The sequence below is a fragment of the Cetorhinus maximus genome, unplaced genomic scaffold (assembly GCF_964194155.1).
Source record: "Cetorhinus maximus unplaced genomic scaffold, sCetMax3.hap1.1 HAP1_SCAFFOLD_997, whole genome shotgun sequence".
NCBI classification, from domain to species: domain Eukaryota; kingdom Metazoa; phylum Chordata; class Chondrichthyes; order Lamniformes; family Cetorhinidae; genus Cetorhinus; species Cetorhinus maximus.
This window is the reverse complement of record NW_027596939.1, coordinates 1-12,494: the sequence shown is the minus strand read 5'-3', so window position 1 is coordinate 12,494 and position 12,494 is coordinate 1. Positions and strand designations below refer to the sequence as shown.

Sequence of the window (12,494 nt, the reverse complement as noted above, 5' to 3'; positions counted from 1 at the left end):
ACCCCTGCACCTTCTTTCTATCCAAATAATCATCCGACGCCCTCTCGAATGCCTCGATTCTACCTGCCTCCGCCACGCTTGCAGGCAGTCACGGCCTTCCGCACCTCAACCGCCCGTTGCGTCCACAAGCTTTTTCTCACCTCGCATTTGCTTCTTTGGCAACTCACTTTCAATCTGTGGGGCCCTCTCGCTCTTGATCCTTTTACCAGCGGGCACAGAGCTTCTTCCCTCTCTACTCTGCCCTGCCTTCAACTTAGGGAAAGCTCGCCCCGAGGCACAAGGGCGGCCCGACGTGCATGCGTCCGCGCCGATCACAGGCCGCCGAGCCCAGCTTCCCGAGCAGGCTCCACTCGAATGGCCCAGCAACGCCGGGGTAGCTGAATGTGCTGGCCGACCGGCCTGGCTACCTTCTCCCTGCCCGCAAACGAGCCGGGGCACGCGGACCACGCGGACAGCAGCAGCAGCAGCAGCAGCAGCAGCAAAAAGATTGCGCCTCCGTTGTGTGGCAGAGTGAATGTGGAGAGTGGTGACGTGAGCAGCCTCTGCTGGCAGCAAAAGCCTACTGCACCTGGTATTCCCAGGCGGTCTCCCATCCAAGTACTAACCAGGCCTGAGTCTGCTTAGCTTCCGAGATCAGACGAGATCGGGCGTTTTCAGACTAGTATGGCCGTAGGCACTTGCCGCCTGCCTTTCTGGCTAATTCAAGCCTCTCAGTCCAGCCCCTTCTTCTTTACCGCGGGTTTTCTTTTTTTTTCTCTCTCTCTCTCTCTCTTCTTCTTTCCCTCCTACTCCCTTTCATCCCTCCCCCACCTGGCTCCCTTCCTTCTCAGCCTCCCCCCACAGGCAAACTGCAAGCCCTACTTACGCCTCACCAGCCTCCAGCCTGCACCCTTGCTCCCGTTCAACATTCGTCCTCTCCGCACTGGGGGAAGCGTCAGGCACGCGCTACCATCCGCCTCTTGTGCCTTTGTCCCCGTACCCCTGCACCTTCTTTCTATCCAAATAATCATCCGACGCCCTCTCGAATGCCTCGATTCTACCTGCCTCCGCCACGCTTGCAGGCAGTCACGGCCTTCCGCACCTCAACCGCCCGTTGCGTCCACAAGCTTTTTCTCACCTCGCATTTGCTTCTTTGGCAACTCACTTTCAATCTGTGGGGCCCTCTCGCTCTTGATCCTTTTACCAGCGGGCACAGAGCTTCTTCCCTCTCTACTCTGCCCTGCCTTCAACTTAGGGAAAGCTCGCCCCGAGGCACAAGGGCGGCCCGACGTGCATGCGTCCGCGCCGATCACAGGCCGCCGAGCCCAGCTTCCCGAGCAGGCTCCACTCGAATGGCCCAGCAACGCCGGGGTAGCTGAATGTGCTGGCCGACCGGCCTGGCTACCTTCTCCCTGCCCGCAAACGAGCCGGGGCACGCGGACCACGCGGACAGCAGCAGCAGCAGCAGCAGCAGCAGCAAAAAGATTGCGCCTCCGTTGTGTGGCAGAGTGAATGTGGAGAGTGGTGACGTGAGCAGCCTCTGCTGGCAGCAAAAGCCTACTGCACCTGGTATTCCCAGGCGGTCTCCCATCCAAGTACTAACCAGGCCTGAGTCTGCTTAGCTTCCGAGATCAGACGAGATCGGGCGTTTTCAGACTAGTATGGCCGTAGGCACTTGCCGCCTGCCTTTCTGGCTAATTCAAGCCTCTCAGTCCAGCCCCTTCTTCTTTACCGTGGGTTTTCTTTTTTTTTCTCTCTCTCTCTCTCTCTTCTTCTTTCCCTCCTACTCCCTTTCATCCCTCCCCCACCTGGCTCCCTTCCTTCTCAGCCTCCCCCCACAGGCAAACTGCAAGCCCTACTTACGCCTCACCAGCCTCCAGCCTGCACCCTTGCTCCCGTTCAACATTCGTCCTCTCCGCACTGGGGGAAGCGTCAGGCACGCGCTACCATCCGCCTCTTGTGCCTTTGTCCCCGTACCCCTGCACCTTCTTTCTATCCAAATAATCATCCGACGCCCTCTCGAATGCCTCGATTCTACCTGCCTCCGCCACGCTTGCAGGCAGTCACGGCCTTCCGCACCTCAACCGCCCGTTGCGTCCACAAGCTTTTTCTCACCTCGCATTTGCTTCTTTGGCAACTCACTTTCAATCTGTGGGGCCCTCTCGCTCTTGATCCTTTTACCAGCGGGCACAGAGCTTCTTCCCTCTCTACTCTGCCCTGCCTTCAACTTAGGGAAAGCTCGCCCCGAGGCACAAGGGCGGCCCGACGTGCATGCGTCCGCGCCGATCACAGGCCGCCGAGCCCAGCTTCCCGAGCAGGCTCCACTCGAATGGCCCAGCAACGCCGGGGTAGCTGAATGTGCTGGCCGACCGGCCTGGCTACCTTCTCCCTGCCCGCAAACGAGCCGGGGCACGCGGACCACGCGGACAGCAGCAGCAGCAGCAGCAGCAGCAGCAAAAAGATTGCGCCTCCGTTGTGTGGCAGAGTGAATGTGGAGAGTGGTGACGTGAGCAGCCTCTGCTGGCAGCAAAAGCCTACTGCACCTGGTATTCCCAGGCGGTCTCCCATCCAAGTACTAACCAGGCCTGAGTCTGCTTAGCTTCCGAGATCAGACGAGATCGGGCGTTTTCAGACTAGTATGGCCGTAGGCACTTGCCGCCTGCCTTTCTGGCTAATTCAAGCCTCTCAGTCCAGCCCCTTCTTCTTTACCGTGGGTTTTCTTTTTTTTTCTCTCTCTCTCTCTCTCTTCTTCTTTCCCTCCTACTCCCTTTCATCCCTCCCCCACCTGGCTCCCTTCCTTCTCAGCCTCCCCCCACAGGCAAACTGCAAGCCCTACTTACGCCTCACCAGCCTCCAGCCTGCACCCTTGCTCCCGTTCAACATTCGTCCTCTCCGCACTGGGGGAAGCGTCAGGCACGCGCTACCATCCGCCTCTTGTGCCTTTGTCCCCGTACCCCTGCACCTTCTTTCTATCCAAATAATCATCCGACGCCCTCTCGAATGCCTCGATTCTACCTGCCTCCGCCACGCTTGCAGGCAGTCACGGCCTTCCGCACCTCAACCGCCCGTTGCGTCCACAAGCTTTTTCTCACCTCGCATTTGCTTCTTTGGCAACTCACTTTCAATCTGTGGGGCCCTCTCGCTCTTGATCCTTTTACCAGCGGGCACAGAGCTTCTTCCCTCTCTACTCTGCCCTGCCTTCAACTTAGGGAAAGCTCGCCCCGAGGCACAAGGGCGGCCCGACGTGCATGCGTCCGCGCCGATCACAGGCCGCCGAGCCCAGCTTCCCGAGCAGGCTCCACTCGAATGGCCCAGCAACGCCGGGGTAGCTGAATGTGCTGGCCGACCGGCCTGGCTACCTTCTCCCTGCCCGCAAACGAGCCGGGGCACGCGGACCACGCGGACAGCAGCAGCAGCAGCAGCAGCAGCAGCAAAAAGATTGCGCCTCCGTTGTGTGGCAGAGTGAATGTGGAGAGTGGTGACGTGAGCAGCCTCTGCTGACAGCAAAAGCCTACTGCACCTGGTATTCCCAGGCGGTCTCCCATCCAAGTACTAACCAGGCCTGAGTCTGCTTAGCTTCCGAGATCAGACGAGATCGGGCGTTTTCAGACTAGTATGGCCGTAGGCACTTGCCGCCTGCCTTTCTGGCTAATTCAAGCCTCTCAGTCCAGCCCCTTCTTCTTTACCGCGGGTTTTCTTTTTTTTTCTCTCTCTCTCTCTCTCTTCTTCTTTCCCTCCTACTCCCTTTCATCCCTCCCCCACCTGGCTCCCTTCCTTCTCAGCCTCCCCCCACAGGCAAACTGCAAGCCCTACTTACGCCTCACCAGCCTCCAGCCTGCACCCTTGCTCCCGTTCAACATTCGTCCTCTCCGCACTGGGGGAAGCGTCAGGCACGCGCTACCATCCGCCTCTTGTGCCTTTGTCCCCGTACCCCTGCACCTTCTTTCTATCCAAATAATCATCCGACGCCCTCTCGAATGCCTCGATTCTACCTGCCTCCGCCACGCTTGCAGGCAGTCACGGCCTTCCGCACCTCAACCGCCCGTTGCGTCCACAAGCTTTTTCTCACCTCGCATTTGCTTCTTTGGCAACTCACTTTCAATCTGTGGGGCCCTCTCGCTCTTGATCCTTTTACCAGCGGGCACAGAGCTTCTTCCCTCTCTACTCTGCCCTGCCTTCAACTTAGGGAAAGCTCGCCCCGAGGCACAAGGGCGGCCCGACGTGCATGCGTCCGCGCCGATCACAGGCCGCCGAGCCCAGCTTCCCGAGCAGGCTCCACTCGAATGGCCCAGCAACGCCGGGGTAGCTGAATGTGCTGGCCGACCGGCCTGGCTACCTTCTCCCTGCCCGCAAACGAGCCGGGGCACGCGGACCACGCGGACAGCAGCAGCAGCAGCAGCAGCAAAAAGATTGCGCCTCCGTTGTGTGGCAGAGTGAATGTGGAGAGTGGTGACGTGAGCAGCCTCTGCTGGCAGCAAAAGCCTACTGCACCTGGTATTCCCAGGCGGTCTCCCATCCAAGTACTAACCAGGCCTGAGTCTGCTTAGCTTCCGAGATCAGACGAGATCGGGCGTTTTCAGACTAGTATGGCCGTAGGCACTTGCCGCCTGCCTTTCTGGCTAATTCAAGCCTCTCAGTCCAGCCCCTTCTTCTTTACCGCGGGTTTTCTTTTTTTTTCTCTCTCTCTCTCTCTCTTCTTCTTTCCCTCCTACTCCCTTTCATCCCTCCCCCACCTGGCTCCCTTCCTTCTCAGCCTCCCCCCACAGGCAAACTGCAAGCCCTACTTACGCCTCACCAGCCTCCAGCCTGCACCCTTGCTCCCGTTCAACATTCGTCCTCTCCGCACTGGGGGAAGCGTCAGGCACGCGCTACCATCCGCCTCTTGTGCCTTTGTCCCCGTACCCCTGCACCTTCTTTCTATCCAAATAATCATCCGACGCCCTCTCGAATGCCTCGATTCTACCTGCCTCCGCCACGCTTGCAGGCAGTCACGGCCTTCCGCACCTCAACCGCCCGTTGCGTCCACAAGCTTTTTCTCACCTCGCATTTGCTTCTTTGGCAACTCACTTTCAATCTGTGGGGCCCTCTCGCTCTTGATCCTTTTACCAGCGGGCACAGAGCTTCTTCCCTCTCTACTCTGCCCTGCCTTCAACTTAGGGAAAGCTCGCCCCGAGGCACAAGGGCGGCCCGACGTGCATGCGTCCGCGCCGATCACAGGCCGCCGAGCCCAGCTTCCCGAGCAGGCTCCACTCGAATGGCCCAGCAACGCCGGGGTAGCTGAATGTGCTGGCCGACCGGCCTGGCTACCTTCTCCCTGCCCGCAAACGAGCCGGGGCACGCGGACCACGCGGACAGCAGCAGCAGCAGCAGCAGCAGCAGCAAAAAGATTGCGCCTCCGTTGTGTGGCAGAGTGAATGTGGAGAGTGGTGACGTGAGCAGCCTCTGCTGGCAGCAAAAGCCTACTGCACCTGGTATTCCCAGGCGGTCTCCCATCCAAGTACTAACCAGGCCTGAGTCTGCTTAGCTTCCGAGATCAGACGAGATCGGGCGTTTTCAGACTAGTATGGCCGTAGGCACTTGCCGCCTGCCTTTCTGGCTAATTCAAGCCTCTCAGTCCAGCCCCTTCTTCTTTACCGTGGGTTTTCTTTTTTTTTCTCTCTCTCTCTCTCTCTTCTTCTTTCCCTCCTACTCCCTTTCATCCCTCCCCCACCTGGCTCCCTTCCTTCTCAGCCTCCCCCCACAGGCAAACTGCAAGCCCTACTTACGCCTCACCAGCCTCCAGCCTGCACCCTTGCTCCCGTTCAACATTCGTCCTCTCCGCACTGGGGGAAGCGTCAGGCACGCGCTACCATCCGCCTCTTGTGCCTTTGTCCCCGTACCCCTGCACCTTCTTTCTATCCAAATAATCATCCGACGCCCTCTCGAATGCCTCGATTCTACCTGCCTCCGCCACGCTTGCAGGCAGTCACGGCCTTCCGCACCTCAACCGCCCGTTGCGTCCACAAGCTTTTTCTCACCTCGCATTTGCTTCTTTGGCAACTCACTTTCAATCTGTGGGGCCCTCTCGCTCTTGATCCTTTTACCAGCGGGCACAGAGCTTCTTCCCTCTCTACTCTGCCCTGCCTTCAACTTAGGGAAAGCTCGCCCCGAGGCACAAGGGCGGCCCGACGTGCATGCGTCCGCGCCGATCACAGGCCGCCGAGCCCAGCTTCCCGAGCAGGCTCCACTCGAATGGCCCAGCAACGCCGGGGTAGCTGAATGTGCTGGCCGACCGGCCTGGCTACCTTCTCCCTGCCCGCAAACGAGCCGGGGCACGCGGACCACGCGGACAGCAGCAGCAGCAGCAGCAGCAGCAGCAAAAAGATTGCGCCTCCGTTGTGTGGCAGAGTGAATGTGGAGAGTGGTGACGTGAGCAGCCTCTGCTGGCAGCAAAAGCCTACTGCACCTGGTATTCCCAGGCGGTCTCCCATCCAAGTACTAACCAGGCCTGAGTCTGCTTAGCTTCCGAGATCAGACGAGATCGGGCGTTTTCAGACTAGTATGGCCGTAGGCACTTGCCGCCTGCCTTTCTGGCTAATTCAAGCCTCTCAGTCCAGCCCCTTCTTCTTTACCGTGGGTTTTCTTTTTTTTTCTCTCTCTCTCTCTCTCTTCTTCTTTCCCTCCTACTCCCTTTCATCCCTCCCCCACCTGGCTCCCTTCCTTCTCAGCCTCCCCCCACAGGCAAACTGCAAGCCCTACTTACGCCTCACCAGCCTCCAGCCTGCACCCTTGCTCCCGTTCAACATTCGTCCTCTCCGCACTGGGGGAAGCGTCAGGCACGCGCTACCATCCGCCTCTTGTGCCTTTGTCCCCGTACCCCTGCACCTTCTTTCTATCCAAATAATCATCCGACGCCCTCTCGAATGCCTCGATTCTACCTGCCTCCGCCACGCTTGCAGGCAGTCACGGCCTTCCGCACCTCAACCGCCCGTTGCGTCCACAAGCTTTTTCTCACCTCGCATTTGCTTCTTTGGCAACTCACTTTCAATCTGTGGGGCCCTCTCGCTCTTGATCCTTTTACCAGCGGGCACAGAGCTTCTTCCCTCTCTACTCTGCCCTGCCTTCAACTTAGGGAAAGCTCGCCCCGAGGCACAAGGGCGGCCCGACGTGCATGCGTCCGCGCCGATCACAGGCCGCCGAGCCCAGCTTCCCGAGCAGGCTCCACTCGAATGGCCCAGCAACGCCGGGGTAGCTGAATGTGCTGGCCGACCGGCCTGGCTACCTTCTCCCTGCCCGCAAACGAGCCGGGGCACGCGGACCACGCGGACAGCAGCAGCAGCAGCAGCAGCAGCAGCAAAAAGATTGCGCCTCCGTTGTGTGGCAGAGTGAATGTGGAGAGTGGTGACGTGAGCAGCCTCTGCTGACAGCAAAAGCCTACTGCACCTGGTATTCCCAGGCGGTCTCCCATCCAAGTACTAACCAGGCCTGAGTCTGCTTAGCTTCCGAGATCAGACGAGATCGGGCGTTTTCAGACTAGTATGGCCGTAGGCACTTGCCGCCTGCCTTTCTGGCTAATTCAAGCCTCTCAGTCCAGCCCCTTCTTCTTTACCGCGGGTTTTCTTTTTTTTTCTCTCTCTCTCTCTCTCTTCTTCTTTCCCTCCTACTCCCTTTCATCCCTCCCCCACCTGGCTCCCTTCCTTCTCAGCCTCCCCCCACAGGCAAACTGCAAGCCCTACTTACGCCTCACCAGCCTCCAGCCTGCACCCTTGCTCCCGTTCAACATTCGTCCTCTCCGCACTGGGGGAAGCGTCAGGCACGCGCTACCATCCGCCTCTTGTGCCTTTGTCCCCGTACCCCTGCACCTTCTTTCTATCCAAATAATCATCCGACGCCCTCTCGAATGCCTCGATTCTACCTGCCTCCGCCACGCTTGCAGGCAGTCACGGCCTTCCGCACCTCAACCGCCCGTTGCGTCCACAAGCTTTTTCTCACCTCGCATTTGCTTCTTTGGCAACTCACTTTCAATCTGTGGGGCCCTCTCGCTCTTGATCCTTTTACCAGCGGGCACAGAGCTTCTTCCCTCTCTACTCTGCCCTGCCTTCAACTTAGGGAAAGCTCGCCCCGAGGCACAAGGGCGGCCCGACGTGCATGCGTCCGCGCCGATCACAGGCCGCCGAGCCCAGCTTCCCAAGCAGGCTCCACTCGAATGGCCCAGCAACGCCGGGGTAGCTGAATGTGCTGGCCGACCGGCCTGGCTACCTTCTCCCTGCCCGCAAACGAGCCGGGGCACGCGGACCACGCGGACAGCAGCAGCAGCAGCAGCAGCAGCAGCAAAAAGATTGCGCCTCCGTTGTGTGGCAGAGTGAATGTGGAGAGTGGTGACGTGAGCAGCCTCTGCTGGCAGCAAAAGCCTACTGCACCTGGTATTCCCAGGCGGTCTCCCATCCAAGTACTAACCAGGCCTGAGTCTGCTTAGCTTCCGAGATCAGGCGTTTTCAGACTAGTATGGCCGTAGGCACTTGCCGCCTGCCTTTCTGGCTAATTCAAGCCTCTCAGTCCAGCCCCTTCTTCTTTACCGTGGGTTTTCTTTTTTTTTCTCTCTCTCTCTCTCTCTTCTTCTTTCCCTCCTACTCCCTTTCATCCCTCCCCCACCTGGCTCCCTTCCTTCTCAGCCTCCCCCCACAGGCAAACTGCAAGCCCTACTTACGCCTCACCAGCCTCCAGCCTGCACCCTTGCTCCCGTTCAACATTCGTCCTCTCCGCACTGGGGGAAGCGTCAGGCACGCGCTACCATCCGCCTCTTGTGCCTTTGTCCCCGTACCCCTGCACCTTCTTTCTATCCAAATAATCATCCGACGCCCTCTCGAATGCCTCGATTCTACCTGCCTCCGCCACGCTTGCAGGCAGTCACGGCCTTCCGCACCTCAACCGCCCGTTGCGTCCACAAGCTTTTTCTCACCTCGCATTTGCTTCTTTGGCAACTCACTTTCAATCTGTGGGGCCCTCTCGCTCTTGATCCTTTTACCAGCGGGCACAGAGCTTCTTCCCTCTCTACTCTGCCCTGCCTTCAACTTAGGGAAAGCTCGCCCCGAGGCACAAGGGCGGCCCGACGTGCATGCGTCCGCGCCGATCACAGGCCGCCGAGCCCAGCTTCCCGAGCAGGCTCCACTCGAATGGCCCAGCAACGCCGGGGTAGCTGAATGTGCTGGCCGACCGGCCTGGCTACCTTCTCCCTGCCCGCAAACGAGCCGGGGCACGCGGACCACGCGGACAGCAGCAGCAGCAGCAGCAGCAGCAGCAAAAAGATTGCGCCTCCGTTGTGTGGCAGAGTGAATGTGGAGAGTGGTGACGTGAGCAGCCTCTGCTGGCAGCAAAAGCCTACTGCACCTGGTATTCCCAGGCGGTCTCCCATCCAAGTACTAACCAGGCCTGAGTCTGCTTAGCTTCCGAGATCAGACGAGATCGGGCGTTTTCAGACTAGTATGGCCGTAGGCACTTGCCGCCTGCCTTTCTGGCTAATTCAAGCCTCTCAGTCCAGCCCCTTCTTCTTTACCGCGGGTTTTCTTTTTTTTTCTCTCTCTCTCTCTCTCTTCTTCTTTCCCTCCTACTCCCTTTCATCCCTCCCCCACCTGGCTCCCTTCCTTCTCAGCCTCCCCCCACAGGCAAACTGCAAGCCCTACTTACGCCTCACCAGCCTCCAGCCTGCACCCTTGCTCCCGTTCAACATTCGTCCTCTCCGCACTGGGGGAAGCGTCAGGCACGCGCTACCATCCGCCTCTTGTGCCTTTGTCCCCGTACCCCTGCACCTTCTTTCTATCCAAATAATCATCCGACGCCCTCTCGAATGCCTCGATTCTACCTGCCTCCGCCACGCTTGCAGGCAGTCACGGCCTTCCGCACCTCAACCGCCCGTTGCGTCCACAAGCTTTTTCTCACCTCGCATTTGCTTCTTTGGCAACTCACTTTCAATCTGTGGGGCCCTCTCGCTCTTGATCCTTTTACCAGCGGGCACAGAGCTTCTTCCCTCTCTACTCTGCCCTGCCTTCAACTTAGGGAAAGCTCGCCCCGAGGCACAAGGGCGGCCCGACGTGCATGCGTCCGCGCCGATCACAGGCCGCCGAGCCCAGCTTCCCGAGCAGGCTCCACTCGAATGGCCCAGCAACGCCGGGGTAGCTGAATGTGCTGGCCGACCGGCCTGGCTACCTTCTCCCTGCCCGCAAACGAGCCGGGGCACGCGGACCACGCGGACAGCAGCAGCAGCAGCAGCAGCAGCAGCAAAAAGATTGCGCCTCCGTTGTGTGGCAGAGTGAATGTGGAGAGTGGTGACGTGAGCAGCCTCTGCTGGCAGCAAAAGCCTACTGCACCTGGTATTCCCAGGCGGTCTCCCATCCAAGTACTAACCAGGCCTGAGTCTGCTTAGCTTCCGAGATCAGACGAGATCGGGCGTTTTCAGACTAGTATGGCCGTAGGCACTTGCCGCCTGCCTTTCTGGCTAATTCAAGCCTCTCAGTCCAGCCCCTTCTTCTTTACCGCGGGTTTTCTTTTTTTTTCTCTCTCTCTCTCTCTCTTCTTCTTTCCCTCCTACTCCCTTTCATCCCTCCCCCACCTGGCTCCCTTCCTTCTCAGCCTCCCCCCACAGGCAAACTGCAAGCCCTACTTACGCCTCACCAGCCTCCAGCCTGCACCCTTGCTCCCGTTCAACATTCGTCCTCTCCGCACTGGGGGAAGCGTCAGGCACGCGCTACCATCCGCCTCTTGTGCCTTTGTCCCCGTACCCCTGCACCTTCTTTCTATCCAAATAATCATCCGACGCCCTCTCGAATGCCTCGATTCTACCTGCCTCCGCCACGCTTGCAGGCAGTCACGGCCTTCCGCACCTCAACCGCCCGTTGCGTCCACAAGCTTTTTCTCACCTCGCATTTGCTTCTTTGGCAACTCACTTTCAATCTGTGGGGCCCTCTCGCTCTTGATCCTTTTACCAGCGGGCACAGAGCTTCTTCCCTCTCTACTCTGCCCTGCCTTCAACTTAGGGAAAGCTCGCCCCGAGGCACAAGGGCGGCCCGACGTGCATGCGTCCGCGCCGATCACAGGCCGCCGAGCCCAGCTTCCCGAGCAGGCTCCACTCGAATGGCCCAGCAACGCCGGGGTAGCTGAATGTGCTGGCCGACCGGCCTGGCTACCTTCTCCCTGCCCGCAAACGAGCCGGGGCACGCGGACCACGCGGACAGCAGCAGCAGCAGCAGCAGCAGCAGCAAAAAGATTGCGCCTCCGTTGTGTGGCAGAGTGAATGTGGAGAGTGGTGACGTGAGCAGCCTCTGCTGGCAGCAAAAGCCTACTGCACCTGGTATTCCCAGGCGGTCTCCCATCCAAGTACTAACCAGGCCTGAGTCTGCTTAGCTTCCGAGATCAGACGAGATCGGGCGTTTTCAGACTAGTATGGCCGTAGGCACTTGCCGCCTGCCTTTCTGGCTAATTCAAGCCTCTCAGTCCAGCCCCTTCTTCTTTACCGTGGGTTTTCTTTTTTTTTCTCTCTCTCTCTCTCTCTTCTTCTTTCCCTCCTACTCCCTTTCATCCCTCCCCCACCTGGCTCCCTTCCTTCTCAGCCTCCCCCCACAGGCAAACTGCAAGCCCTACTTACGCCTCACCAGCCTCCAGCCTGCACCCTTGCTCCCGTTCAACATTCGTCCTCTCCGCACTGGGGGAAGCGTCAGGCACGCGCTACCATCCGCCTCTTGTGCCTTTGTCCCCGTACCCCTGCACCTTCTTTCTATCCAAATAATCATCCGACGCCCTCTCGAATGCCTCGATTCTACCTGCCTCCGCCACGCTTGCAGGCAGTCACGGCCTTCCGCACCTCAACCGCCCGTTGCGTCCACAAGCTTTTTCTCACCTCGCATTTGCTTCTTTGGCAACTCACTTTCAATCTGTGGGGCCCTCTCGCTCTTGATCCTTTTACCAGCGGGCACAGAGCTTCTTCCCTCTCTACTCTGCCCTGCCTTCAACTTAGGGAAAGCTCGCCCCGAGGCACAAGGGCGGCCCGACGTGCATGCGTCCGCGCCGATCACAGGCCGCCGAGCCCAGCTTCCCGAGCAGGCTCCACTCGAATGGCCCAGCAACGCCGGGGTAGCTGAATGTGCTGGCCGACCGGCCTGGCTACCTTCTCCCTGCCCGCAAACGAGCCGGGGCACGCGGACCACGCGGACAGCAGCAGCAGCAGCAGCAGCAGCAGCAAAAAGATTGCGCCTCCGTTGTGTGGCAGAGTGAATGTGGAGAGTGGTGACGTGAGCAGCCTCTGCTGACAGCAAAAGCCTACTGCACCTGGTATTCCCAGGCGGTCTCCCATCCAAGTACTAACCAGGCCTGAGTCTGCTTAGCTTCCGAGATCAGACGAGATCGGGCGTTTTCAGACTAGTATGGCCGTAGGCACTTGCCGCCTGCCTTTCTGGCTAATTCAAGCCTCTCAGTCCAGCCCCTTCTTCTTTACCGCGGGTTTTCTTTTTTTTTCTCTCTCTCTCTCTCTCTTCTTCTTTCCCTCC

The 12,494-nt window shown here is 59.1% G+C and overlaps 12 non-coding genes and 1 pseudogene across 12 annotated transcripts; all 13 read right to left on the bottom strand.

Annotated features, from left to right (window-relative positions):
- Window positions 1-556: 556 nt before the first annotated feature.
- LOC144675513 (5S ribosomal RNA) lies at window positions 557-675 on the bottom strand. The gene has a single exon (XR_013575046.1). It is a non-coding gene; the product is annotated as a 5S ribosomal RNA (ribosomal RNA).
- An 858-nt stretch (window positions 676-1,533) lies between these two features.
- On the bottom strand, window positions 1,534-1,652 carry LOC144675512 (5S ribosomal RNA). Its single transcript, XR_013575045.1, has one exon. It is a non-coding gene; the product is annotated as a 5S ribosomal RNA (ribosomal RNA).
- Window positions 1,653-2,510: 858 nt separating this feature from the next.
- LOC144675511 (5S ribosomal RNA) lies at window positions 2,511-2,629 on the bottom strand. Its single transcript, XR_013575044.1, has one exon. It is a non-coding gene; the product is annotated as a 5S ribosomal RNA (ribosomal RNA).
- Window positions 2,630-3,487: 858 nt separating this feature from the next.
- Window positions 3,488-3,606, bottom strand: LOC144675510 (5S ribosomal RNA). Its single transcript, XR_013575043.1, has one exon. It is a non-coding gene; the product is annotated as a 5S ribosomal RNA (ribosomal RNA).
- An 852-nt stretch (window positions 3,607-4,458) lies between these two features.
- Window positions 4,459-4,577, bottom strand: LOC144675509 (5S ribosomal RNA). The gene has a single exon (XR_013575042.1). It is a non-coding gene; the product is annotated as a 5S ribosomal RNA (ribosomal RNA).
- Window positions 4,578-5,435: 858 nt separating this feature from the next.
- Window positions 5,436-5,554, bottom strand: LOC144675508 (5S ribosomal RNA). Its single transcript, XR_013575041.1, has one exon. It is a non-coding gene; the product is annotated as a 5S ribosomal RNA (ribosomal RNA).
- Window positions 5,555-6,412: 858 nt separating this feature from the next.
- LOC144675505 (5S ribosomal RNA) lies at window positions 6,413-6,531 on the bottom strand. Its single transcript, XR_013575039.1, has one exon. It is a non-coding gene; the product is annotated as a 5S ribosomal RNA (ribosomal RNA).
- An 858-nt stretch (window positions 6,532-7,389) lies between these two features.
- LOC144675504 (5S ribosomal RNA) lies at window positions 7,390-7,508 on the bottom strand. The gene has a single exon (XR_013575038.1). It is a non-coding gene; the product is annotated as a 5S ribosomal RNA (ribosomal RNA).
- An 858-nt stretch (window positions 7,509-8,366) lies between these two features.
- On the bottom strand, window positions 8,367-8,475 carry LOC144675501 (5S ribosomal RNA; annotated as a pseudogene).
- An 858-nt stretch (window positions 8,476-9,333) lies between these two features.
- Window positions 9,334-9,452, bottom strand: LOC144675500 (5S ribosomal RNA). Its single transcript, XR_013575037.1, has one exon. It is a non-coding gene; the product is annotated as a 5S ribosomal RNA (ribosomal RNA).
- Window positions 9,453-10,310: 858 nt separating this feature from the next.
- Window positions 10,311-10,429, bottom strand: LOC144675488 (5S ribosomal RNA). The gene has a single exon (XR_013575026.1). It is a non-coding gene; the product is annotated as a 5S ribosomal RNA (ribosomal RNA).
- An 858-nt stretch (window positions 10,430-11,287) lies between these two features.
- On the bottom strand, window positions 11,288-11,406 carry LOC144675477 (5S ribosomal RNA). The gene has a single exon (XR_013575015.1). It is a non-coding gene; the product is annotated as a 5S ribosomal RNA (ribosomal RNA).
- An 858-nt stretch (window positions 11,407-12,264) lies between these two features.
- On the bottom strand, window positions 12,265-12,383 carry LOC144675466 (5S ribosomal RNA). Its single transcript, XR_013575004.1, has one exon. It is a non-coding gene; the product is annotated as a 5S ribosomal RNA (ribosomal RNA).
- Between the last annotated feature and the right edge of the window lie 111 nt (window positions 12,384-12,494).